This window comes from Poecilia latipinna, unplaced genomic scaffold (genome assembly GCF_001443285.1).
Source record: "Poecilia latipinna isolate Pla-1442-1.1 unplaced genomic scaffold, P_latipinna-1.0 Scaffold4120, whole genome shotgun sequence".
Taxonomy (NCBI): domain Eukaryota; kingdom Metazoa; phylum Chordata; class Actinopteri; order Cyprinodontiformes; family Poeciliidae; genus Poecilia; species Poecilia latipinna.
The window spans coordinates 1-796 of record NW_015116736.1 but is presented as its reverse complement, the minus strand read 5'-3'; the positions used below and the strand labels follow the sequence as shown (position 1 = coordinate 796).

At 39.9% G+C, this 796-nt stretch overlaps 1 long non-coding RNA gene across 1 annotated transcript in view; it reads right to left on the bottom strand.

Annotated features, from left to right (window-relative positions):
• The window catches only part of LOC106942218 (uncharacterized), a 6626-nt gene extending 5988 nt beyond the window's left edge, over positions 1-638 (bottom strand). The window contains exons 1-2 of the long non-coding RNA XR_001423575.1: positions 574-638; positions 398-469 (exon numbers count right to left, since the gene is read on the bottom strand). This is a non-coding gene — a long non-coding RNA (uncharacterized LOC106942218). The remainder of the gene's footprint in view (positions 1-397; positions 470-573) is intronic.
• Positions 639-796: the final 158 nt, after the last annotated feature.

The window sequence follows — 796 nt, the reverse complement described above, 5'->3', positions numbered from 1 at the left end:
CTTGTCTCGGTCTCGATACACTCTGGTCTTGGTCTTGTCTTGGTCTCGGGTTAGGTGGTCTTGAACACAACACTGGTGATTGATGATCAAGAATGGGAGCTGGTGTGTAAAAATGGACATGAACTGACTAACAGTCCATCTTGGAAATAATTTTATTGGAAAGTAACATTAGATATTAGATATTTCGGAATACCAAGAATTATTTCAAAATTTGTTAAGGCTGAAACAAATTTGTGCTGGAGACAATGTGGACTAGTTGGAGATCACACTCAAGTGTCTTTTGGGATTGCCCAATGATTAAAACATTCTGGGAAGGAAGTAGAGAGGAAATTTCAAGTTGCTATGCTGCTGAGTTCTGCCTGAAGTGGAAACTTTAGGATTTGTTAGTTTTTCTCACCTGCAGAGCTGCAGAGGAACCAGTTAGAGATGAATCCTTCTGCTTGGCCTTCATTGAAGCGCCTGAATCCACCTGAACAAAGCTCTGTTTACATCTTGATTTAACTTCTGAGACTAAGGCAGACATTTTGTCCAATACATGGAGAACTTGAGTCGTGTAAAGTTAATGAACCCTACCTCGGGCTGGGGGCTCGACTGCCTCTTCCGCTTCAAAGGTCCACCTGCACCTCCAGCTGGTTTTCGCTCTGAAATATGGAGAAAAATATTTTATTTCATTCTTGTTGCTTTTTCATTTATTGAGATCTGTTAAACAAAAAACAAAGAACTAAGTTTCACTGATCAAATCAGATGTTCTCTATATAAAACTAAAGTGTAGGAAGCCACAGATGCTGTACAGCAT